This window comes from Equus asinus, chromosome 13 (assembly GCF_041296235.1).
Source record: "Equus asinus isolate D_3611 breed Donkey chromosome 13, EquAss-T2T_v2, whole genome shotgun sequence".
NCBI classification, from domain to species: Eukaryota; Metazoa; Chordata; class Mammalia; order Perissodactyla; family Equidae; genus Equus; species Equus asinus.
Genome location: NC_091802.1, coordinates 26,074,670 through 26,101,116, shown reverse-complemented (window position 1 = coordinate 26,101,116; position 26,447 = coordinate 26,074,670). Strand labels below are relative to the sequence as shown.

Here is a 26,447-nt window from a genome sequence, read left to right as displayed (position 1 = left end):
CTCCCCAGAGGTAACCAGTGTTAGCAGCTTCATGCTTATTCGTCAAGAGAGATTTTCAGGCATGTACAGACAATTACATATATCTATTAGGAGGGTTTTGATAGGTACAGAAAAGAAGAAAGAAAGGACACCAAGTAAGATAGAATTGTCATGGGAAAAACTCACCTTGGTACTCTTAAATTCTGTCTCTTTGTTTTAAGGGTGTCTCATAAACAGCATATAATTTAATTTTAATTTTGACTCAATCTTTAAGTCTTTGTCTTTTAATAAGGAGGTTTTACCCATTTACATTTTTTTTTTTTTTTGGTATTTAACTGATTTGGTCTTCTTGATAGAAGGGAAATAATTCCTTTGCAAAAACAAATGCCTCTTGGTTTTACCTTCTGGTTAAGTTTTATTCTTTCTTTCTGAGATTCTGATCTTCTAATCTCCACTGTCCCTTTTACTTTTCTTCCCTAGTGTTCTGGAAGAAGTTTTTATTTCATTACTGGTTAACTTTAAAATATCATTTAAAAAATTCTTTAACTTGTAATCATTTAATACTTTTATTCTGAGAGCCTTAAATGAGAAATAATATAACCAGCACCTGTATTCCCACTGTCCATCATTAGTGTGCTAGTTGTCAGTGTATTGCCTCTCAGCTCCAAATCCACCATGGTGTGCATGCTTTGGGATATTGGAGCTGCACCCTGTAAAGGCTTCCCCTTTATCAGCTGGCACAACATTAGGCTTGGTGAGGAGAGGGTGCTGGAGGAGCACTGAAGGCATAGCAGAGGAAGGGCCATCTCCTCCTGGCTCCCGTGCAATGTCCACTCCCGTGGCGCAGCTGCCAGCAGCATATGGGAGGGCCAGCAATGCTCCCCTCCAGGGAGGTACGCTGCACCCTGTGGGCAGCGTCCTGGTTGCCAGCTATCGCCTGGCAGCTGTGGAGCACCTCTGGCTGAAGCACCTCAGTGAATTCCGTGGGGTCCACAGCCACACCCTCTCTTGGCCTTGGGTTGAGGGGCCCTCTCGCAAGTGTGTTCCTTCCTGGGCACACTCTCTCTTAGCCCTGGACGTAGCAGCTGCTCCCCTCATTTGCTACTCCTGTATCCTTCAGCGGGCTCTTTAACCCTCTGAGGAGTTAACCACCTTAACTAGTTAGGAATTCTTTATATTAAATTTTCCCTGTGTTCTTCCTGTCTCCTGATTGGACCCTGACTGACACCTTTAGTAAAGTTAACATTTTGTCATATTTACTTGCTTTTGTTTTATTTTAAGGAAAAGACACATTACAGGCATAAACTCCCCTCTCACTGCCACTCCCAGTGCTATCCCCTTTCTCCAAGAAGGAACCATTATTCTGAGTTTGAGGTGAATCCTTCCATTTAAAACATCTTGACATCCATTCATAATATATTTTTTAAAAATTTATACTATTTTTGGGGCTGGCCCTGTGGCCAAGTGGTTAAGTTCGCGCGCTCCGCTGTAGGCAGCCCAGTGTTTTGTTGGTTCGAATCCTGGGCGCAGACATGGCACTGCTCATCAAAACCATGCTGAGGCAGCGTCCCACATGCCACGACTGGAAGGACCCACAACGAAGAATATACAACTATGTACTGGGGGCTTTGGGGAGAAAAAAGGAAATAAAATAAAATCTTTAAAAAAAATTTATACTATTTTTACATTTTAAAAGGTATATTAGTGGTATATTTTCCATATTATTCTGAATCTTGTTTCTATTGACCCACATTACATTATTTAAAACTATCCATGTGGAGATGTATAGATCTAATTCATTCCTCTTAAAGTGTTGTATAATATCCCATTGTATAAACATATCATATATCATTAATTTATTCCTCTACAGATATTCAGTTATATTGTCTCCAATATTTGGCTACTTTAAACAATAGTGTAGTACAGTGTACATCTTATGTATGCACATGTCGGAATTTCTCCAGGGAAAAAAACCAGAAATTGAATTTTCTGAATAGGTCATAGAGTATGCACATTTTTAAATGTTATTAGTTGCTGCTTATTTGCTCTCGGAATGGAAATATTTACACTTCCACCGGCCGTGTATAGCAGTATCATTTTCCTCACATTCTCACCAACACTTTATATTACTAGGCCTCTTAATTTTTCCCAATCTGATGAGTGAAAAAAGTATCTCATTTTTCTTTTCATGGCTTTAGTGGCCATTTGACTATCCTCTTCTGTGAATTGTCTGTTCATATTGTTTCTTACTTTTCTGTTGGGTTGTTTGTCTTTTTCTTACAGATTATAGGCATTCTTTATACATTCTGATAGATACGTTATATATTGCAAATATTTCCCAGTAAATTGCCTGCCTTTTAGTCTTGCTTATGGTATATTTTGCCTTAGACAAGATTTAATTTTAATAAAGTTAAATAAATCTATTTTTTATTTTATTCGTTGTTCTTACTGTGTTATTCGAGAAATCTTTCTTTATTCTGGTTATGAAAAATATTAACCTCTAATTGTTTTTCATGTTTAGGTCACTAAAACATCTACATTTTATTTTTGTGAATGACGTGTCACAGCTGTGTTATTAACTAGTCTTTCTTTTCCCTGTGATTAGCGATATCTCTAACATATGCCATGATCCCATATAGGGATATGAATATGTTCCTGAGCTCTCTATTCTATTTTATTGTTTATTTTATCTGTGTTAATTAACTATGTTAATTAGGATAAAAAAACAAGCTGCCAAAACAAGAGTTCCAACAATCATGTGACTTAAAGAACAAGGTTTACTCTGCTCCACGGAACCAGTCAGGAGCCCATGTGCCTTCCATCTTGTGGCTCAATCGTTCCCTGTTGAAATCTGGGTCACTGCCACATTTGAGTTCCAGTCTGGGGGAAGGAAGAAGAAAGAACATGGAGAAAACACTCCTGCTGCTGTAAGAATCATAGCCCAGCAGGGGAACACCTCACTTCCGCTCATATTCCATTAGTGACAGCATAGCTCATAGCATCACCAAACCGCAAAAAGCGCTGGAAAATGTCATGCCCAGCTAGGCTGCCATGTGCCTAAGTGCCACTCTGTTAGCATGCAAAAAGAAAAAAATTGGATTTTGGTGGACAGCTAGCATCTCCATCACAAACCTTGGCCAGTGTCAAACTCTTTTAATGACTAGCCTCACTTCTTAGCTAGCTCCCTTCATGTTGGCAAATGGCTACCAGAGCTCCAAGTGGCTAATCCTTACACACTGTTAATTAGTGTCTATTGCTGCATTATAAATTAGCCCAAAACTTAGTGGCTTGAACAGTAAACTTGGAAGTAAAGATGGCAGAACGGAAAGATGACATCACCGAGCCTTTGAATTAACTAATCCTGCCTCAGAACATCTTATGATAGAGATAATAAATCCCCTTACAGTTTAAGCTAATTTGAGCTGGGTTTTCTGTTACTTAATAGCTGAAAGCAATCTGTCTGATACATATTTTTAAATACTTGCTATATCAGTTAGGATGAACTAAATTACGCTACAATAATGACCAGCAAAATCCCAGTCATTTAAAACAGTAAAGGCTTACTTCTCTCTTGTACTACTGGTCTATTACAGGTTGGCTGGGGGTTCTGCCTCACTCTAGGCCATCAGCTCGGAGAGCAGCCTATGTCTGAAATACTGGTGGTTGCCATGGCAGAGAGAAAGAGATCACTGGATGGTCCTGTACCAGTCATTAAATGTTCGCTCCTGGACGTGACACAAATCACTTCAGCTCACAACCCATTGGCCCCATGAAGGGACCAGAAAGTGCAGTCCTACCATGTGCCAAAGTGCTGGAAATATCTGCTGGACGGCACTAATGCTTTTAAGTTTATAAATTTTCCTCTAAATCCTGCTTTAACTGCTCCTTACCAATTTTACCTAGTACTTTTATTATCATCCTTAAATAAACTTTTAATTTGAGAATGTTTTAGATTTACAGAAAATTTGTGAAGATGGCACCTAGGAAGTTCTCATATACATGACCCCCAAATTCCCCTAGATTAATAACCTACATTTGTGTGGTACATTCGTCACAATCAATGCACTAATATTGATATGTTATTATTAACTAAAGTCCATACTTTATGCAGATTTCTTTAGTTTTTATCCACTGTCCTGTTCTAGGATCCTATCCAGGGTACCACATTACAGTAATCCTCATGTCTCCTTAGGCTCCATTTGGCTGTGACAGTTTCTCAGGCTTTCCTCGTTTTTCACGACCTTGACAGTTTTAAGGAGTATCAGTCAGGTATTTTGTAGAATGTTCCTCAACTGAGATTCATTTGATGTTTTTCTCATGATTAGACTGGGGTTAAGGGTTTTTGAGAGGGCAACCACAGAGGTAAAGTGCTGTTCTCATCACATCAAACCAAGGGTACAGACTATCAATATGACTTATCACGGCTGATGTTGACCTTGATCACCTGGCTGACGTAGTGTTTATCAGATTTCTCCACCGTAAAATTACTCCTTTTTCTCCCTTTCCATACTGTACTCTTCGGAAGAAAGTCACTGTGCACAGACCACACTTAAGGAGTAAGGAGTCGACTCCACCTCCTTGAGGGCAGAGTATCTACATAAATTATTTGTAATTTTTCTACACAGGAGATTTGTCTATTCTCCCTACTAATTTATTTATTCAACCATTTATATAAACCAGTATGGATTCACGGATATTTATTTAGTTTGGGTTATAATCCAATACTACATTATTTATTTTGTTGCTCAAATTGCTCAGCTTGGGATGCTAGGAGCTCTCAGTTGGCTCCTATGTCTCTTAGAACCTCATCAACGTGAGTGGTTTCATATTTGAGCACTCTCTCACTTTCTGGCACTGCGAAATGCTCCAGGCTCATCTTGTGTATTTCCTGCCCCAGTTCTAGAATCAGTCATTTCTCCAAGGAACCTGCTTCCTTTTACTGAAGAATGGTATTAGAAACCAAGATCTGGGTGCTAGGTGTGCCCATTGCTACTGGGGCCATTGTTTCTAGGCCCTCTCAGCTGGCAGAGCAAGGAAATATGTGTGTGTATACTAACCCACATATGCACACATATCTGTATATAATTCTGTAAGTAAGCACCTGTATCTATATTAAACTAAGCGTAAATTCACTCTGATGTCTCAGGCTCTGATCTACTGCCACATGGACCATTCTAGCCTCAATGCTTTACTTAGCTATAACTTCCCACAACAACGAGAAGCCTGGCTCCCATCCATTAACTTAAATGTTCAATTCCAGTATCCATGTATTGTGGTTCAGAATTGTTAACCCTTTCACTATCATTTAATTCTAAATATTTAATTAATTTTCATGGATTTACTCTTTAACCATGAATTATTTAGAAGTTTGGTTTTTAGTTGCCAAACATAGAAGGTCTTGTTAGCTCTTTTGCTGTGGTTGATTTTTAATTTTCTTGCATTGTGGTCTGAAAACATGTCCTGTATAATGTGGATTCCCTGGAATGTTTTGAGACTTCCTCCGTAATCTAATGTATGTTCAATTTTGGTAACAGTTCCATATATGATTGGAAAAAAATGTATAAATTTTGGTACATCTACTCTATGCCATTAAAAACATCATTATGAAAATGTAGAAAGTATACAAATGTTTGAGATAATGTGAAATGAAAAAAACACTGAACACATGCTATGTTTGCAGCAATGTAAACTATTCAGGCATAAAACAAAGACTGGAAAGGAATAAGCAAAAATGAAAATAAGCATCGACATATAGTGGTGGGATTCTAGGTAATTTTTTTCTCTTCTCAAAATTGTATTTAAAGTTTTAGTGTTTCTATAATTTATAAAACTCTAAAAACAATTCTCCCAGAAAATACTGGTTTGATAAGTTAACAAAGAATCAAAAGTATTTAATTCTACAGGTAGTTTTTGAGCCCCTGCTATGTGTTGGGCACCATGCTGAACCCTAGGGATCTGGGAATGAGAAGTCAAGGTCATTTCCTTCAGAGACTCTTAGATCAAGAGGGGCAGACCACACACAAGTAATTCCTACACAAGGCAGATAGCAAGAGGGCCCCAAAGAAGCCCATACGTGGTGCTGCTGGAAGACAGCACTGGAAGCAATTAATTTAGATTCAGCAGGGAGGAGGGGGTATGCAGTGTCCTACGGGAGCAGTAGGAACTAGAGAGGATCTCAGGGATCCCTGTGTGGACCCAGGGAGGGACCACACACAAAGGAAGATCTTGAATAATAGTAAAATTTGATGTTTGTGTAAGACTTCATAATTTACAGAATCTCTCAACACATACACAATCTCATTGCTATTTGCCTTTCTATCTCTGTGCTATTTAACCTGTGTGGCACATATTACTATTTTCATACCCATTTTTTACAGAGTTGGAAACTCAGGTTCAGAGAGGGGGTGGAAGTTGTCCAAGGTGACACAGCTAGTAAGGGACAGAAGCAGGACTCAGATATAGTTTTCTGACTCCAAGTAGAGTTTCCTTCATGTAAACCCCTCTTAGAAAATAACTCCTTTGCCATGCACTTAGAAAGAACCATAAAAATGGCTCAGCTAATCTGTCTCACTCGGTGAGAAGGAATATCATCAAATGTTCTCTCAAGGAGGAGCTACTGTGAAATGGAAATCGAGAGTTAAGCTAGGCGGGCAGCTGGACCGAGGCAGAGCCTGGCTGGACGTTCTGTGGAGGTAGTCTCTTGTCCATTGTTGACCACAGAAGGGGCCCATCCAACTGCCCCAGAGGCACCAGAATGCAGCCCTGGGAGCTCAGAGCCACTGCAGGCACCGGCCCACGCCAGCTGCAGCTCTACAGCCCTTGCTTACAGGGCCCAGAGGACTTGGGGAATGAATCAAAATGAGCAAATGCTCAGCCTCTCGCCTCCATCTCTCTCCCCACCACCCACCTAGTTGGTGTTCTCTGTTCCCAAGGGCCTCCCCAAACATCCCTCCTCTGGTATCTGCAGGGTATCCACTCAGCTTCTTCAGTCCTGCTCCTCACCCAGACGCTCCTCCTCCTCCTCCTGCCCACCTTCTCAGCTGTCCAAAAGCCTGGTGCTGGGAAGAGTGGAGGTCATCTGAGCACCAGCACCCCCAGTGCTGCTCCCTCCCCACCACACACTTAATTACTGACTCTCCCAGGTTTCTCATCTCTCTGCCAAGCTGTACTTTTAACTAACATGCTATATGTATCTGTTACAGGCCATCTCAAATCCGCTTTGAAAGAGGGGAGGTTGTCATTTCATTAATAATGTATTTATTCCCTCAACAAATATTTATTGAACACCTATTGTATGCCTGTGTTAGATGCTGGGAATCCAATGGTAAGTAAAACAGCTATAGCTCCTGTTCTTTTGGAGTATCCAGTCTAGCCAGCAGCGCAGACACTAAGAAACTATGCTCAGAAATAAATATGTACGTGTGGCGAGTACTTTGAAAGAACAGAAACATAACAGAGGGAGCCTACTCTGGATATGAACAGAAGGCAAAGAGCTAGAACTATTTGGTGAACAGCCCAGACGACACGTACACTCATGTCTATCCATTTCCCTGTAAGCACTGCTTTAACTGTACCCTACAAATTTGAATACTAAGTGCATTCATAATCATTCAATTCTAAATATTTAGTAATTTTTATTGATTTCCTCTTTAACCTACAGATTATGTAGAAGTGAAGTTTTTCATTTCAAAACACAAGGGGCTTTGTTAGCTCTCTGTCTGCGCTTGATTTCTGATTTTATTGCGCTGTGGTCTGAGAACATGTTCTGTATAATGGTGATTCTCTGGAATGTTTTAAGACTCCCCTTGTGACCTAATTAATAGGTGTTCAAGTTGGGTTACTGTTCCGTATCCAATTGAAAAAAAATACAGTGTATTCACTTTGGCATATCAGTGTATATGGATATTATGAAAAGGATTATTTAAAAGATCATGAGACTTGAAAGATGAAAAAGTTGCCCAGGAGAAGAGCCTTCCAAGCTGCCGGAACAGAAATTTTCCCTTGCCTAAATTTCCCTTTAGGCACTGAGAGCCTAAAGCTGGTAGTGCGGCTGGAGCCAGAGAGAGGTGGAAACAGGCAGGCTGTGACAGAGGTGAGGCAGGCAGGGGCCAACTTATGAATAAAATAGAAATGAATATAAGTGAATAATAACCAGATTGGATTACAAGAGCCAATCGTCAAATCCAGGCTCCTACTCCCCTCCCGGCGAAAAGTAAGGTGCAGCTTAGACCTCATCCAGAACTGACCCCAGCATGCCCATATTCCCCAAGCCCCTGCTGCCATGCCTGATCCCTTCCGTCCTGTCTCAGCCCCAGATTCCTCACGTGGGGGCGATACTACCAAGGTTCATAGCTCAGGGGAGATGATGGCTGGAAGGCCTGCCTCATAACAGGCATGCGCAGCGGCCGGCGCCACGCCCCTGTGTCCTCTTCCAGCGACGCGGGGCGCTCCTAAGCGGAGGCCGAGGGAGGCGGTGAAGCGCCCCAGCTGCCTTATGCCGACGCCTGGGTGCGAATCCGCCGTTCCCTGTTAGCTGTCCCCGGGCCAGCCGCGAGTCTGGGTGCCTCCGTGTCTGCACCCGTGACAATGGGGACACTCCATCCGCCTCATATAGGAGGCGGTTAAATAAGAGAATAACTCACTGTAAGCACCTGGCATTGAGCCTGGCACATAGTAAGCTCTCAATAAACGTGCGTGTTATTTCTACCCCACTCCTATGGCTGGGTAAATGATAACAGGACAGGGACAGAGTCTGTAGCCGCTGTAGGGCCCTTGGCAGGGGCGTTCCTCCCCTCCCGCCCGGCATCCCCATCCTTCCGGCCTGGCCAAGGGCAGCGCCAAGGGCGGCCGCGGAAGGAGCAGCTGCCCCGGCGGCGCAACACCCCCACCCCCACCCCCACCCCCACTGTCGCGCGGATCCTCCCGAGCGTCCAACTTCATTTCCACTTCAATTTTATCAGCGGCCGGGGAGCCGGGCAGGAGATAGGAGGCCGGCCCTGACACGAATTAGCCCGGAGATCGCCCGATACGGCTCGGCCCGGCTCCGGCGGCCGCGCGCGTCCCTCGCCTCTCCTTTGTGTCCGCCTTGCCTCTCCCGGCCTCGCGCCCTCCGTTCCCGCCGCGCCGGCCGGGGCCAGGAGCTAGTTTGCATTTGGCCACGGTTACCAGACCGAGCGGGCGGCGCGGGGCTCCCCCCCCCCCCCCCCCCCCGCAGGCGCCAAGGTCACCCTGGGCCCACCCCAGCCCCCGGGCGCGCGGGGGGCCTCGCTGCTCCTCCCCGAAGCCCCTCTCACCTTCCCCAGCTGGGGGCCGGGAGCGGCTAGGAGCCTGGGGGAGGGCGTCCCGTGGGGGTGTCTGACTGGGGAACCTGTCCCTGTCCGGGGCCTTGTATACGCCATCCCGTTTCATCTTCCCAGGAACCCTGAGAAATGAGGAGATAGAGAAAAGGAAACTGAGGCTCAGAGAGGCAACGATACCTGCCCAAGGTCACACTGCGCATAAGGGTCTGGCCCGGATTTGGACTCAAATCTATTGATTCCAAGATCTTTTGTGAGAGGTGGGTCGGCCATATTTACACATTTGGTATTGACCCCTTTTCCTACTACAGAAGTCACGGGAATTAAGCACTCCCAAATTTATTGCAAGAAAGGAGGCCAAATAAGATGGGAGAGACCCTCAGAGTTTGCTAAGGGGGAAGGGTAATGACTTCCTCCCATTCTTCTGTCCCCACATGCCCCCCACCACAACACACCCTTCCCAAGATCCCGCCCCATGGTCCCCTATAATCCCCACCCTCACTCCAGGCTTGACCCAGAGAGCCCACTTTGCTATGTTCCACCGACACTAAGAGCAGAGGCCCAGGAACCGGCTCTGGGACCCGGGGGTCTCTCCCCAGCTCCTCCCCAGGGCCTGGGGGAGGGGAGGCTAGCCTTGCCCAGCTCCCCACCTCCGTTTCCGGGGTGCTGCTGGGGAAAATTTATGTCCCTCTCAGGTTTGGGAACCGATCCCACACTAAAAAGAAAGAAGAAAGAGAGAAAGAAATGATTTTAATTTTTTTTAGGTCCAGAAATGAAGCAGAAGTGAGTAAATTTTAATGAAACGGTGCAAAAATGACATCATTTACTCAGAAATCATTAATTTGTCAGCATTAATATTTCAGCTACAACATTGCCTGTCATTTTGTGCCTGCAATGACTGATAAATCTATAAAAGCGTGCTGCTAATTTACTGAATATTTATGTGCAGTGTCATTTGCAGAGTAAGAATGGAATTTATTTCGTGCCGAGTTCTGCGGGAGAACATTCCCCACAAACCTTCACCCTGGTAGGTGGGGGAGGGCAGGGGGAGACTGCAAACTTCCTGGAAAACTAGTGACAGGGCGGCGACAAAGGGGGCCCCAGGGCTCAGCCCCCCAGCTCCAGTGCACTCAGGACGGACCGCCTCACTTTTGCTCTGGTGGTGCAAAGGCACTTTGGGAATGCCCTTCCCTCCCCCATCTTGGCAAGTCCAAATTTTACCTCTTCTCCACAGTCCTCTTCAGATGTTTCTGCTCCCAGGAAGGCACCCTGGATTCGGCCGCCCCTGCACTGCAGTGGGGTGGGGCCTTAGCAGAGAAGATGGCAGGACAGGTGGGCTCCAGGTCCTGGGTGAGTTCTCAGAAGAGAGGGTCAGAGAAGAGGTTAAGTGCTCGATGCGGGAGTCAGGCAGCCTGAATTCCAAGACCTGGTGCTGTGAATGGTCTCAGAAATCTGGGTCTCAGTATCCTCATCTGGAACATGGGAGGCTGCCAGTCCTGGTTCCTGGAGACACTGAGGATTGACTGACCTAATGCGTGTAAAGCTACTCGCAGAGGACCCAGGAAATGTTAGCTGCTGCCTGTTGTTGAAGGAATTGCTGCCACAGTCCCTGAAGTGTCCCTTTCCTGGGTCTGCTTCCCCGGGTGGGAAGGAGGAGGCCCTGAGACCTGTCCCCACAGTCCTGAGAGGACCATGACCCCTGACAGGGCTCCTTGCTCCCCAAATGCGTCTGCCTCCCCAGCCTCGAAGGAGAGCCCCTCCCCTCTCCTCACTCCTTCCTCATTTCCACATGCTTGAGTGACCAGAATTCCGAGGATCTATCCAGAAGCTTCCGGAAGCAGTCAGCCCTGTTTCCCTGGCCCTGGGAGCTGTGTGGGCAAAGGACGACCGTCCTTTGAAACACTTTCATTTTACAGAGAACAAAATCAAGGCTCTGAGAGGGGCACCAGAGCCCGAAGACCCCTCGCCCCACTTCCCCATCCCCCAAACCAAGAAGAGCACAAATCACAAGGCTTCAAGTTTTGCACAATTTTGCTCAATTTCCTGCCTGAATGGCACAGGGCCTGACCCTCTGCAGGTACTCAGGAAATGTTCGCGGAATCAATAAAGAACAGCTAAATCTCCCATCTTCTGAGAGCTCTTTGTCTCCTCCCTCCCTCCTGCTCCCCACACTCCACCAGGGCCCAACTCAGGTGGCGGTGGGTTCTCCTCTGTAATGCCTCTCAAATTGCTCCTTTTTCTTCTTTGCCACTGCCTCTGCTTCAGTGGAGTCCTCCGTTAACGCTTACCTGGACCACTGCAATAGTCTGCTCGCCGCTCTCCCTGCCTCCCTTTCCCCCTCTGATACAGCGAGCACAGAGCTGCCAGAGCTGTCTTAGGAGCAGTCCTGAGAACGCCACTCCCCAACTCGAAGAGCTCCCGTGGCTCCCCGCTGCTGGGGGAAATGCAGCCAGAGCCCTTCCAGGTCCATCGTGCCCTGCTCCTCTTCTTTGCTCTCTGACAGACCCACCCGCTGTTTCACATACACGTCCCACGCTTCCAGTCTCCAAGCCTTTGTTGTCCCTTCTGCCAGATGTCTGTCCATTCCTCACAGCCAAAATCTGTCCTTCAAGGCCCATGACAGCCAGGAAAGCTCTAGAAAGCTTCCTGACCCCCTCAGAAGAATTCCTCCTCATTCCAAGCAGGACCACGGGGCAGGAAACCACGTTCCCTCCCAGGTGGGCCCTGCTGTTGGAGGACCTGTCAGCTAGAGGAGGAGAGGGGCACCCATTGTCTGAATCCAGGGGAGAACAATAGACTGGTCGTCAGGGGACCTGGGCTCTCATTCTCACAGTTTAGCACTGGGTGGCCTTGACCTTACCATACTCTGTCTGTGAAATGGGCTGGTCCAGCTCTCTCCAGTCCATACTGAGTCTGTCATGTTCACAGCTGCATCCTGGCACCAATCACAGTAGCAAGGCATACAGCGGTTGCTCAGTAAATACTCATTGAATGACCTCCATGCCAGGCTTCTGAGGTCCATCACTCGGTACGGTCCAGGCTGATCTTTGGGGGCTCACGCAGGGACAGGTGGAGGGAAATGCTGTGAGGCTAGCACTGAAGAGCAACGCACTTTCACATAAATGATGCTGTTTAAACCTCACAGTCGCCCTGTGGGCTGGACTTCCCTGTCCCCATTTCACAGATAAGGAAAGTGAGGCTAGAAGGTTAAGTGACCTGCTCAGGCCTCACACCCAGGACTTTGGCTCCAAATCCAGTGCCCTTCCTCCTGCATCCAAAGGCTTTTCTTTGCTCTTAGGATAAACCCCAAGTCTTCCGTGGCTTCCAAGGCCCCTGTGACCCTCTCCAAGCTCTCTCTCCCCCCTGAGTCAGAGCCACGCTGGCCTTCCAGTTGTTCCTTCAACACTTGGGGCTCATTCCTACCTCTGGGCCCTTGCACGTGCTGTTCTCGCTGCCTGGAAAGTTCCTCCTCACCATCCAGGTCTCAGTTCTAATGTCACCTTCTCAGAGAGGCCTTCCTTACCCACCCAAACTAAGATAAGTGTTTTGTTTCCTCATATGCCACCTGAAATGATCTTATACATCTATGGCCTGTTCATCATCTGTGTCCTCCGTGACGGTGGGGACTTTGCTGCCTTGCTCACCCGTGGAGGCCCAGCACCTGGCTGAGAGGGGCTGGTGGGTAGATGGATCTTTGTGGCTCTCCCTGGATGTGTAAGAGTAAGACTGTGAACTTCCATCTTCCAGGAGAAGACATGGAGGCTCTGGTGCTGGTGGGTGGGGGTAGGGATGTGGTCGGTTGGGGACACCAGGAATAGAAGGTGCAGCCTGTGCCCAGAAGCTGGATCCAAGAGAGGCTGAAGCTGGGAGGAGGTGCCTCCCCACCCTTGTCCTCACCATTGTCCCCCCCATGCCTCACACTCATTTCCTTCCTGGAGTCAGTCTCATTTGCTTTCCCTAAAAGCCGCTGGAGGAGCCAATATGTACGTGATGAATATTTCATCTCCTGAGCGTGGGTTTGCGGGAGAACTGTGATCACCCGGGGAGGGAGTGCTGCCCAGCCGTGCCTGCGAAGGAGGGGGCCTGCGAGGGCCGCTGGCAATAGGGTTTCCAAGATGCAGGTTCCAGGGCCCACCCACCTGCTCCTGTGGACACCCTTGGCACTGGGAGGCTCACAGGGGGTGGGGCAGCCCTGAATCTGGGGCACAGACACTTTGTGCTCCCTGGGACCCCCAGCTCTTCCCTGGTTGGGGCAGACTTTGCTGTAAGCTCAGAGGCTCAAGTTGCCCAGGCCAAAGGTTCCGCTGGCACTGGCACGAAGGTGTGGAGTCTGTCCTGGTCATCACATAGAGAGGCTTCTCACCTAGGATCCTGCAAATTCTCTTACCCCAGGAACTGAGGCTGGGAAACTGCAGACTGAGAATGGAAGGAGGAGACAGATAAAGCACCCAGGAGTAAGTAGGGAAGGGCAGGGAGGATGAGCAGTCAGGCGCTGCTATGCTGTACCCATCCCCAACCCCTCAGCCGTGACCACAGCATCCGCACGGGAGGGGCAAACCCAGCTGCTCGGCTCTGGGGTCGGCCAGTCCTGGCTGCCAGTCCTCTGCTCCTCCACCAGTTGAGTGACCTCTGAACCTCTCTAAGCCTCAGTTTCCTCGTCTGAAAAATGGTGTTGGTCATGCTACCTGGCAGGGTGATTGTAAGGGGCCAGCAGATGCCTGGCACCCTCAAAGGCTTTAGTATTCTCACACCACACATGCACACATACACCCCCCCACACACAAAGCATCTCCATTACAGTTCCTCTAGCATCCATGTCTGGGTAGGAACAAAGGACCATCCATTCCCTCCTCCTGCACCCAGGTTCTCTCTCCTCTCCCTCTACCCTGTCCCCCCTTGCTGCCCGCCCGCCCCTCTCCACAACCTTGAGCCCCTGCTCCCTAAGGAACTGGGGGCGTGGGGAAGGCACCTTGCCCCCTGGGCCTCAGCCAGCCCTGGGTCCAGATGACCCCTTGCTGTGGACCCCTCGCCTCCAGCCCCAACCCTCGAAGCCAGCTCCTGTCCCTCCCCACCCTGGCCAGGAGCAATGCTATCGCTCTCGTCCCCACCCACCACATTACCCTCTGAATACTCTCATTATACCATTACTAATTAGGGCTGCTCAGCAAATTGGCGGCTGCATTAGAGGGAGACAGTGTGCGGGAGCATATGGCATAATATCGTATTAATGAACACTCTAAATTCAAACCCGGGTCAGCTGCTCGCTTCTCGCCGGTGTCACCCACGCTAAAGGGAGGGAGGGGGATAAGGCAGTCAACCTTTCCCTCGCTTTCCTCGCTTCTCTCCAAACACACATTCCCCAGCGTGGGCTAGGCTGGCTGAGGTTTTTATCATATCTGGCAAATGGGGAGAGAAATAAAAGAGTCTGGGCCTATGCGGGGGCCACAGAAGGATCTCCCCCTCCCCATGATGTATAAGTGGACGCTTAGCATGGTCATGAAGAATAATAATTAATAATAGTAAACCAGGGCCTGTGGGCCAGGCTTTTCACCCAGATTCTGTCTGCCTCTTGATATCCCTTGGAGGGGGTTTTAGCACAGAAGGGCAAACTGAGGGCCTCAGAGGTCAGGGGGCATTCCCAAGGTCATTTGGTGGCTGAGCCAGAGTCCAGGGGGAAGAGCCTAGTCCCAGGAGGGTCACGAAAACCCAGCACAGGACCCTCTGCCACCCCTGCCAACTCTCTCCCAGGCCAGTAGCACCCACAGACCCATGGAGCCCCAAGGCCACTGGTTTTACCAGGGGGTGAGGGACCTGGGGGGCTCACCCAGTGAATTCAGAGGCAGAGCTCAGACACAGGCTTCCTTATCTTCAAGCCCCTAGGGTGAAGCTGGGTATCTCTTTTCACCCCCGACAGTTTGAGAACTTGGCTTCTAGAGTTCAACCCCAGAGCAGACAACGGTGTTCCTCTTCTCACTCTCTCTCCCTCACCTCTTTGCCTTGTTCCTCAGAGGACACATAGGATGATGAATTCACGGGCTGGTCTGTGAGTCCCGGAGGTGTCCTCCTGCCTCCGTGCATGCCAGGAGGAGGAGGTGACCAGGGGACAGTTGTGAGTGGGGCTATTTTGGGGTCGGTCTGAGGAGGCCTCAAAGAAGAGGGGAGCTCTGACCAAGGCTCCTGGGTGGAATGGAAAGGCCTGAACCAAAGCAGCCTTCTCTCCCTCTCCCAGCCAGGGGGGCAGTGCCCACAGTCCCGGGCCTGAGCCTGTCCCAGGCACCCTGACCCTCGCGGTTCTGAGCCTGAAGGGCTGCCCCTCAGCATCCGTCTCGCTGTCTGTTGGGGTGATGTCAGGGATCCTCCACCAGTAACCGGCTTCCTAAGCTCATGATTCCTCATTTCACTTCAAAATGGAGAGTGGTTCCAATCCTGCTGCCTGCTGAACCCAGAGACTGGCGAGGGGAGAGGCAGGCCCACTCAGGCTCGGGTCCCCCATCTCTGCCCAGGCTTGTCCTTGCCCTGCTACAGCATCCCTCAGCTCTGCCCACTGGGAAGCCTTCCCTGACTAAGACCACAGAGCCCTTGGCATCCGAGCATGTCTTAGAGACTCATTTTACATGATGTCCCCAACTGAGGACCAAGTCTCTCTCTCTCTCTCAGAGAAGGGAGGGTGGGAGAGCCTGGCCAGATTCTCACCAAAGCAAAACCAAATGAAAAACACCCTCCTCCCTGTGCCCACCCCGCCCCCACTCTGGGAGCCCACTTCCCTAGGGTGAGTCTACTTTCAGCACCTCAGGGATGTCTGTGGGTGCTCCGGGCTAGCAGTCAAGACGGATTTCAACTCCGAATGAGTCACAGGGCAAACCTCTTCTAGTGCCTTCTCTGGCTTCAACCTTTGTGCATTCAGTTCCTGATGCCCTTTGGTCTCCCTCACCCAGGGCTGTGACACTCAGCAGATGTCCCCAGGCCATGAAAGGGTTTATGAGGACACATTGTTTGGCGATACTTGTCAGAGCATTGGAGCCACCAGGCGGAAGGCCTTCTCTCCCAAGTCTGCCAGGGATGTGGAGTCCTGTCCACCTCCTGGAGTATGTGATGCAGCTGTCGGGGAAGAATTAGGGGTGGTAGCGCTGACTTCCTTGGAGGGCCCTGGTCTGGAATCAGGGAGAAGTCACAAGCTTTAAAGGCCATGTTGCTGCAGGACTCCAGGAAGTGAGTGCCTTCTCGCTCGCTGTCCTTCTCCACCTGTGAAATGGGTGTACTGACAGCAGCTTAGCCAGGGTTGGGAGAGGCCTCTGTGAAAGACCTACCCACTGAGGTGTGAGGCTCTGGCACGGCTTCGCTCCTCCCTAGTCGGCTCCATCAAAAAGAAAGAGCAGCCTGGATAAGTGACTGCCCCTCTCCTGGGCTATGGGATAAGGGTGGAGGCTGGGGGCACCCTACACTGCTGCCCCGAGACTAGCAGACTTCGGGGCCTCGGAGGTGCCCACAGAGGGTGCAAAAGCCAGCCTCCCCCCCGCAGACCTGCAGCCCCACAGACGCGGCGCCCCACACCACGACGGTAGGGCAGGGCACTAGAACCCAACGCGGTGCTGGGCGGGGCAACCCAGGGGAGGCGGCGCCCCTTTCCCCGGTCACGTGGGGTCACTGGTCGCTGACTCGCCCTGCGTGCACATCCCGCACGCCCCTCAGCCGCCCAGCCACCTTGGCCCGCGTCCCTGCCACTCCCGCCACGCAGTCATAGGATCATTTTCTTTTGTCTGCGGAACCCGCAGATGCTCTCCCTCTGCCCATAGCTCTCCCCACAGGGGAGCCCAGGAGGAGTAAATAATTGTGGCCCCTCCCAGCCCGGACCAGCAGGTAGAACGCGGGGGTGTCATCAAGCCTTCCATGCCAATTACTTTATCCAGCCCCTCCAAGCCACAATCACCCCCACGCCCCGCAGCTGGAGCCCCCCACCCCCTAGTGGGGGAGTAAACAAGTCCCGGAAATGTGTTGGCTGGTCTCTGGGCTTTAGAAGCAGCTTGTTGGGACTTGCCTGGGTGTGGGGACGCCCAGATCCATCTCTCCAGAGGTAACAATGCAGCCCTATGTTGAAGCTTTGGCTGTGTTGTGTGTGTGTGTGTGTGTGTGTGTGTGTGTACCAAGATTGCAGAGAGGTTTGGCCTCTTCCCCAGGGGTGAGTGGCTGAGCTAGAAGGGATCGGAGGTCATCTCCTTGGAACTTGGGACTCAGAGAGGTGAGGTGACTTGCCCAGGTAACAAGGCCAGCAGGACAGAGCCCCAGGTCTGATAGAGTGCACTTTCCACAAGAGACCCCTGTCACTAGAGCTCTGTCCGGGGACCCCCTAAACAAGAAAACCCCAATCTCACACTTTGCCCACAGCCTTGTCCCACTGGCCCTATGTCAAGGTTGAGAACAGGACCGGCTACGGGATTTGGGGTGCCCAGTGCAAAGTGAAAATGCAGAGCCCCTTGTTCAAAATTATTAAGACTTCCAAGACAGCAAGAGAAGAGCATTAAACCATTAAAGCTTCTAAGCGCAGGGCTGGGTACACACATCACCAGCCCGTAAACCTGGCCCTGAGCTAGGACCATATCAGTCTGCTTCTTCTGCTGCTATGAGGGCCTTGGGTAAAATCCCCACACACATTCTGGAAGCCTCCTTGCCTAGAGTCAGGGTTCTACAGCCATAGTGACCCACCCCAGGGATCCCACCCCAGCCCCCACTAGGTGCAGTCAGTCTGGCAACTCCAGCCTGGGGAGGGGAAACTGAGTCAGCATCCTGGGCCTGGGCTGACCCCAGAATCAGCAGGGAGCTGGCCTGGGGATCAGAGGGGATCTGGCCCTTGCAGGAGCAGTGCACAGGGACTCGGGCTTCCAAGGGGGAAGCTGCCCAGAGCCGGGGCCCGGTGGATTTCAGAAGAGGGCAGGGGCCAGGGGTTCCTGGGGGCCGTGCTTGCTCAGGGTTTCTGTGTTTCTTGTAGAGGGCGTGGGCCACGCGGGTGTCTTTCACTTCTGTGGGTGTGTAACATTGTGTGTGTAGGGCATGCCTGTGCTGGGGGATCCTTCTGTGCACAGGCTGCACATACACCTGTGCGTACACTCAGCCCGAGTGCAAGGTGGGCAGACTTACCCCCGCCCCCCACCGGTGCTGCCCCCACGGGTGCCCTGGCCTCTGTTATAGAGGGCATGTTCCTATCCTCGGGCATTCTGCATTGGAATTCAGGCCCTTGCCAGCCTGTTCCCTGCTTGCTAACTATAAACTATCTGATTTATATTCATTAACCAGTACTAGACAGCGGCAGGCACAGCAAACTTCAGTGGGGTACATGCCTCCATCGACAGGCGGACTGCATTTCAGTTAATTAAGGGGCTGTAATTGTTGTCCAGGACAAGGGTCCCCAGGGCACAGGCTTTGTAAATAACTACCCTCCACTACCCCCACCTCTCACCCCACCCCTCTCTCCTCCTTCCCTCCTTCCCAGGCCTCAGAAGCCAGGTAAAGGGAGCTGGGGCGGGGAAGAACGCTGTGGGAAGGTGGGGGTGAAGCCCTGGATGTGGGGGATGCCCCTCCTCCATCCCTGCCCCAGAAAGGCCACAATTCAAGGGCCTGAGGTGGGCTGGGGGGAGTCCTGGGCAGAGCATGGTGGGGCTGGGTCATAGAAACCTGGATGTTCCTGCCCATACTGGCTCAGTCCGGGAAGGCAGGCCCTGTCTGCACACGGGCGCTGGTGCACGCGCACACACGTACCCGCCTCCAGGCCCAGTTATTTATGCTGCTTCCCTCTCCTCTGCCTACAAACCCACCCTCTGAGCCCAATCCTGGAACCTGGGCACTGGGCAGGCTTTCTGGCATCTGTCGTACACTGGGGGACTCCAGGGGGTCCAGCAGAGAGCTAAGCAAAAAGGTGTCGTCTCACCAGCCCAAACAGATGGAGGAGGGACCTCTTACAAGAATCTAACGAGGAAGGCTTGCCGCCTTAGGAACTCTCAGACTAACGGGAGAAATCCCGGTCTGATGGGGCAGGGGAGTGCCATCCGGGAGCTCCCACTTTGTTAGGAGGCAGGGCCTTCCTCTCAAGAAGCTCCTGGTCTGATGTAGAGGGGGGAGCAGGGGGCAATCTGGGAGGACAAGTCTGACGAGGGAGGTAGATGCTAAAGACACCCAGAGCCTCCCATGTAAACAGGTCTCCTGCAGGTGAGCAGCAGTCCCTGAGAGCACGACAGGGCGGGACTGACCTCCGGGGAGCGGGGATCCCAGAACTCAAATGGGAATTAAAGGAGGATCCAGCCTTGTGAACAGATGAGCTTTGCTGGAGGCCGGTTTCATCCAGCTCTTCTTTGCACAAATGTTTCCCAGTGCCCACTACGTGCCAGGGATAAAATGCCAAGTAACACGGCCAGGGTCCCTGTCTTCCCAGAGAACAAAGGGTGGGAGAGAGTGTATGCACTTGTGTGTACACATGCCTGGTGTGTGCAGGTCATGTGTATGCGTATGCACGTGCTATTTGTGCATATTTTCCAAATACCTATCGAGTGCCTACTACATTTCAGACACCCCACAGGGCACAAGAGAAAAGAGCAAGTATGACAGTGTTTCTGCCCTCCTGGAACTTCCATTGGCCCACGTGTCTGTGTGTGCACGTGGGCACACTGCATGGGTCCATGCTCTGTCTGTGTGTGCAGGCCCCAGAAAGGGAACTTTCACACCTGCCCCCGCAGGACCTGAGCCAGGACTCACACTACTTGGTGACCATTCCCAACCGCTCTCAGTATTATTATCCTCTGACATCTTGAACCTGTGACTACCTCTGTGGGCCCGGAGAACCCACACGTGTTCTCTTTTCAGCCTGAAAAGGTGTCAGCTGCCCTTGAATCACTAAATAATCACCCTAAGGCAAATCAGAATTGATTTTTGTTAACCTCACTTGCAGTTTAGGCTAATCTGGGCCCCTCCTCCACCCACCACCCCATCCCAGGCACAAATCTCAGGGCTGACCACAACCTTTAAAGTGACTTCTGGCAGGATGCTTCTGGGAGTTGGTGTGCAACTTGGATCTATGTAGATAAAGTCGAGCAAAGAAGAGAAAATAAGTTTCCCTCTCCCTTCCCCCACCTCCTCTCTCCTCATTCCACCTATCAGCCCTTATCTGAAAGAAAAATTAGAGAGTTATTAGGAGTTTCATTAGGGGTGAGCGGGTTGGTAATGAAATTACGTTTCAGCTGCTTCTCAGCCCCTGTAAGTATTAAGTGGTCTGATCAATGGTGTTCACACAATTAATTCTGCCTGACTGCAGAGAGTGACTGTATCGACAGTTGGGTTTCACACCTCGAACTTTGTTTCTTAGCCAAAACGTGCCTTCAGGAAGCTTGGAAGGTGAGGGTGGGGGCCCCTGTCTATGAGGGCCTTTGCTGAAGGCCACATTCAAGCGCATATAGATGGTTTTTTTCTTTAAGCTTAAAGGAAATTTAGGTATCACACCGAAAGGAAATTATTGAATTCTAGGCTAGGAGAGACGAAATGATCCACCCTCCTGCCCCCGGTTTATTCAGTGGACCAGCTTCCCTGCGCCCCTGCGCCGGCCCTCGGACCTGACCCAGTCCAGGCCTCCCTCCCGGGACAGGGCAGCTCAGCCTGCTACCCTCGGCCTCTCCTGCGTGTTATCCCAGGCTATCAGGACAGCCTTCCTTGTATCCCACTCAAATCTCTGCTGCTTTAATTTAATCCACTGACTCTTGTTGGGTCTTCTGGGGATACGGGAGGCTGCTTGGTCTGGCCCTTTGTGAAACAACGCTACCGACAGCAAAGGTCGTGTTCTTGAAGCTGAGGAACCTCCAGACCCTGCCCACCAGGACATATGTCTTTCCTGTCACCCACACCCCTCTTCCCCGTGGCCTCTGGACACACTGCTCTAGCAGGGGTGGGCTGGGCCCTAACACCAGGGTTTCAGGTTTGTGGTGGCTCTTTACACAATTCCACAGTAAGTCCTGCTTCTCGGTAATGCCTCCCAGGAGAGAGCCGGAGTTTACTGGAGGGAAGGCTGTAAAAGTGTTGGTGGCAATGAGATGCTGGGAAGGAGGTGGAGGGGCGGGGAGAGGGGATGGATAGACTAAGACCAGGAGATGGGAGAGGCTGTAACAACAGTGGCAGCTACATCCTTTGAACCCTCGCTAAGGGGCATGCGCTGCTTTACAGGCCTGGTTTCATGAGATCCTCCCACCTGCCTGAGGAACTGGATGCTCTTACCCCCTTTAGCAGATGGACTGAGGCAGGGAGGGGTTAAGGTCTTTCCCAGGGGCAACGACTAGTAAATGGCGGGACTTCCTGAGAGGCTGGAAAGGCTCACATCTTCCTTGCTCAGCTGGGCTCACCGTGTTGCCCCAGCGTCCACCACTTCCTCCAGGAAGCCCTCCTCCGGCATAAACAGAATGTGAGTGGGTTGCCCGCAGCCCCTGGACACCTCCATCGCTAGGCCCTGCCTGCGCTTTTTTTGTCAGCCTCACGAAGGTCCCTGCTTCTTGCTGGCTTGTCTGCCTGTGTCTCCTGCATATTTCTGCTGGGTCACGTGTCCGGTTCTGACAGCAATGGGCAAATCGTAACCTCTGCCCCCCTGCAGTGCAGCATGAGGGGTTAACAAAGGAACCCGTAGGAGGAGAAGGATCCTGAGCTCCCTGACCAGCAGGCGGTCCTGAGTGAGGAGGCCAGGTGCTCGAAGCCTTGGGGTGGGGGTGGGGGGCTCCTGGGCCAGGGAGTGGCCTTTCACCTGGGTGGCTGAAAAGGGAGGAAAGGAAATGGTTATTGGGGCCTCCTCTTGTCCATTGTAAACCTTTACTCCAGACCCCCAGCTCAACAACCACAATGACCAACAATAAAGGAGTTAAGCCACCAATTTCCATACATTCATCTAATGGAATACTGTGTGGCCATCAACATACCTAACCACACAGGGACATCAAGGCGGGAGTATCAGGATCGAAATAGTACAAGCCCAATTGCGGGGAGGAGGTGTGAGACTATGCCAGACCCTGGTGCTCAGCAGTATCCACATCCCTCATCTTGCTTCCTCCTCCTCATAATCCAGTGGGGTAATAATATTTTCATCCTTTTCTTACAAATGTGGAAACTGAGGCTCAGAGCAGTTAGGTAACTCACCCAAGGCTGCACAGCTAGTAACTGGTAAAGTTGGGATTCCATTCCAGACACGCTGGCTACAGTTCTTGTGCTCTTAACTGCTGCCCTATAATGATTCCATATCGTTGGCCAATCCTTTTCACTTTACAAGGTGCTTCAATGTTTATGCATCTCGTATAAAAATATTCACAACTGCTCTGCGAAGCCACTCTGAATGAGCCCATTTTATAGATGAAGAAATTGAGGCTCAGAGAACAAGAGACTTGCCCAAAGTCACAACGCTAATCCACTGTGGCAAAGGAAGGACTCAGACGCAGGTCTGTACAGGTGTCAACCGTGTACTAGTTAAGGAAGAACAGAAACAGACAAGAAAAGCTAACAAGGACAGGCACCGACCCAGACATAGAGACAGGGCGAAGCAGAGGCCTGAAACAGGGAAGGAATAGTGTTCGCCACCCTTGGCCTGTCTTTATTCAAATGTAGAAGGGAAAAAACCATTTTAAGCAAGTGTCTTGCAGCCTTGCATTTAAGAAAAATGCATGGAATTAAGTTCCTAAAAAGCTAGGAAAGCTGAACCAAACCATCATTGGGGCTTGAAATGAGATTTTATGTTTTCCCCATTCTGGGCTCTAAGCCATGAATGGTGCCACGTGCCAGGCTGGTGAGGACCACTTGTTCCTTAGGGGCACCAGGGGCTGGTGGCCGTCAGCCCAGCCTGGCCCTACCCTGGTGAGTGCCAGCTGCTTGCAGGCCCATCCAAGGGCCAGGCTCAGAGAACAGCCATGGGGGTGTTCTAGTTTCTTGCTGCTTAAAGTGTGGTCCACAGACGGGCAGCATCACCTGAGAGTTTGTCGGGAATGCCGAGTGTCAGCTCTACCTGCCGAATCAGAATTAGTATTTTAACAAGATCTGGGGGTGATGTGTGTGCCCATCACAGTTTGAGAAGCCCTCTTCTAGCTGAAATCTGAATAGAGGAAGGACAAGCCCAGGTCTCAAAGGCTCCCTCTTCCCCCTGCCCTGGGTACCCAATTTCTGAGCAGCTCACACAGACTCTGGGACTGCTGAAGCCTGACAGCGCGTGGCCATGGGCACAGGGGAAGGAGGGAGGGAGGAGGCCCTCCCGCTCCTGAACCTCTTGAGGTGCCTGCCAGCCGCAGCCAGAGAGGGTGGGGGTGGGGAGGTTTGTCTCTGTCAGCAGATCTTTTTGGAAGGAGAGTCAAGGTGCCCCTAGTTCCCTCCCCTCCCACGTGGGGACTACGTGTAAGAACGCCGTGTGCAGGGATGCCAGGGCAGGTGGCCAAGGGCACTGGGTTCACCTTCCCCAGAGGCACCGTGGTTGCAGAGCCTGTCCCTGCCCCTCCCGGGGCCTACACTCCCTGAGCTGGGCCCAGAGGGTCAGAGCAAGGAGCTGCTTCTCTCCAGAAAAGAGGGGACCTCAGTCCTCTGCTCCCACCCCAGGCCTGAAGGAGCTTCCCCTCCTCACCGCTGCCTCCCTTTGGAAGTCTGCCTCCCAGGGTTCCTGCTGAGCTCCAGCCTCCTCCCAGCCACCTGGCCCACAGGGCTGGCCCTCTGATGCCTCCCAGCACACCATCTCCTTAAAGAGACAGCTGCCCCAGGTTTCTTTGCAGTGTAATCACCCTGAGAATAGAGACTCAGAAGCCTGGGGAAGGGGCTGGGCTCTGCCCTTAGACACCCCTCCCCCCCACCCCGAGAACTAGCCATCCTCTAGTCCAAGCGGTTCTCAGCTCTGACTGCCACTGAAATACCTAGGAACCTTTAAGGAATACCGATGCCTGCGGCCCAGCCCAGGCCAGTGAAGTCAGAATGTCTTGGGCCACCACCCGTGGGGGTGGGAGAGGAGGCATCAGTGTTTTTTAAATACCTATTAATGCCCAGCCAGGATCAAAAGAACCACTAAGCCAGTCCATCCACCACCTCCTCGCTTTACTGGTGAGGAAGTGTGGCCCAGATAACAATAGTGGTGCTGTGTCCCGAGAGAAGGGCTTGCTCAGGGTCCCACGGCCAAGCCAAGACTGGACTGTACAAGGCAACACAATGGGCTCCCGGCACTAAAAGGATTAACAGGTCTACCAGCCTCTCAGCCCTGTGCCCTTGGGCAAGTTGCCCAAACCCCTGACTTTCAATTTCCTCCCCTCTAAGATGGGGATGCTCATGCCTAATGTATAGACTTGTGGTGAGGATGTCTGACACACATAGGCATTCAATAAAATGTTGCTGGATGAATGAATGAATGAGTGAAAGAATTTGCACTTGGGCTGTTCCCCGGGAGAGGCATGGGGTGCTTCACTTAGAAATCAAGATCTGCAAATCAGTGCCAAGAGAATACTGCTTGTCCAAGGTTCCAGACTTTTGAAACTTCTTCTACCGGAGTGGTGGAGGGCAAAGACCAAGCAGTGGGGGCTTTTCTTCAAGGGGCAGAATTTATCTAGATAATTGAGGCCCCAGGATTTCAGGCCAAGCTGTGGGTAACCTGACAGAAGAATAAGCACTTCATTTGTCTACCAGCCACCTCCCGCCCCGGCCCTGTTCCGCTGGAGTGGCTCCGGCCCCACTGCAGGGGGAGGGGGCTGGGGTACTCACCTTCTCTTCACCCCTCTCCCCCGCTGGAGCCCAGCCAGGGCACCTGTGGGGTCACTGAAACGCTGGCACGGCCGGCCCCTGCGGTGGGGGAGCCAGGCGGGGCCCCCTCCTGTGCTGGCCAGGGTGGAGGTCTAGCCAGTGAAGGAAGAGGAGGGGAGGGCCCCCTCAGGTCTGGTGACAGGGAAGCGGCCTCCTCTGAAGGCTGGAGGAGGGGAGGGGGTGAAGGGAAGTCCCTCTCAGCCTCCCCCCTTCCTACAGGCCCCAGCAGGCACCTTTGTGCCACCACTCCCAGCCAATTTCCTGGTTCTCAAACCTCTCCCTGCCCGCTCTGCTTCACTGCCTCTGGTCACCCTCCCATTAAAGCTGCAGTTCCTGGCCTGCCTTCCCTCTCATTCCCTGCCCCTCCCCCACAAGTCACCAGAACCCCTAGGGTGGCCCCGGGGCCACAGGTGAGCCAGGGTAAGGCCCACCCTAATCAGCTCCTTGATCACTAATTTGACAAAAATCCTGTGGATGGAGAGATCAGACTAACTGGATTGGGGCATGAAGGGGGCAGGGGGTGTCTCCTGGACCTGAGCTGCCATCCTGGGGCAGGAGGGGGCACTGGCTGGTTTTCCTTCCTTGAGCAGGTACAAAAGAAGCCACATTAACACGGCCCTGCCTTTGAAGCTCGCCTTTGAAACCCGGACTCCTGGGTCTGAGCCAAGCAGGCCCAGACGCCAGTGCCCTGTCCCCAGCCACCTCGCCCAGCCCTCCAGAGATGCTGTTGCAGCTTCCGACCTGTGAGATCAAAGGGTCCTGGCCCCCTTCCCACCGTGCAGTTAGAGCCCTGGGTTAGGGGTAGCTGTCAGGGTGGGGTGCACAGGGTTCCCCTCAGGGGTGCAAGCTTAGATTTCAGAAGGCCCCAAAATGCATATGATCCCAAATATATATGGAGCATCTACACACCTGGTTGGCCTCATTTCTCCCTCACAGTTGTTATTGTCTCCTGGGTCCCATTTTCCAGATGAGGCAATGAAGCTTTGAGAGGTTAAATAACTTATCCAAGGAGTTCAGATTGGAAACTGGATCCCCAATCCAGAGCTGTCTCCCCACTGGAGAGTCCTATCCCCACCCCAAAGATGGAAGAAAAGTTCCAGTTCCTGGTCACCAACCCCGTTATATGCTTCAGTTCCCAAAGCCAACAGCTTGTCAGAGGCTGCCCCTTCCTTATTTCAAAGTGCACTAATTTCGGTGGGCCCCTCTCCTCCCTACCCCACCTGCACAGGCAGAACAGACAGGCATCCAGGCCTCCATCCCGGAGCCCAACTTTCCTTTCCCTCCGGCAGGCACATCAGCCCTACATTGCCTTTGTATTTGCTGTGTGGCAGCAAGGACTGGAGAGCTGGTGAAGGAGGGGGTGAGCAGAAACACCCAGTCTCCTCAAACTCCCCCTTGGAA

General features: G+C 51.3%; 1 long non-coding RNA gene across 1 annotated transcript; it reads right to left on the bottom strand.

The window, feature by feature from the left end:
- Positions 1–2,166: 2,166 nt before the first annotated feature.
- Positions 2,167–25,342, bottom strand: LOC123276364 (uncharacterized). Its single transcript, XR_006512770.2, has 5 exons — positions 25,008–25,342; positions 10,497–10,632; positions 9,926–9,990; positions 9,273–9,400; positions 2,167–2,859 (listed from the first exon to the last, which is right to left on the bottom strand). It is a non-coding gene; the product is annotated as an uncharacterized lncRNA (long non-coding RNA).
- Between the last annotated feature and the right edge of the window lie 1,105 nt (positions 25,343–26,447).